Here is a 278-nt window from a genome sequence, read left to right as displayed (position 1 = left end):
AGGACTGCAGCGCTTGTCTCTGCGTGAGTTATGCTCGCTAGATTCCTGCAAAGGATGACACTAAAGCCTCGCCTATGCTGCTGACACCTGGGACCAGCCGTGCCGGTGGGATACAGCGTCCTGATGTTCGCGGGTGGGGTCGGCGGGGTGGCACCCCGGGACACCGACAGCTACACTACAGATCCCAGGGTGCAGCGCCCCCGCGCCCCGCCCCCTCAAGCGCTCGGGCCCCGCGGAGCCCGCCGGGACTTGTAGTCTGCAGAGGAGGGCGGGCGGGG

Source organism: Pyrgilauda ruficollis, unplaced genomic scaffold (genome assembly GCF_017590135.1).
Source record: "Pyrgilauda ruficollis isolate IOZ18807 unplaced genomic scaffold, ASM1759013v1 scaffold2, whole genome shotgun sequence".
Classification (NCBI taxonomy): domain Eukaryota; kingdom Metazoa; phylum Chordata; class Aves; order Passeriformes; family Passeridae; genus Pyrgilauda; species Pyrgilauda ruficollis.
Note: the sequence above shows the minus strand (reverse complement) of the source record.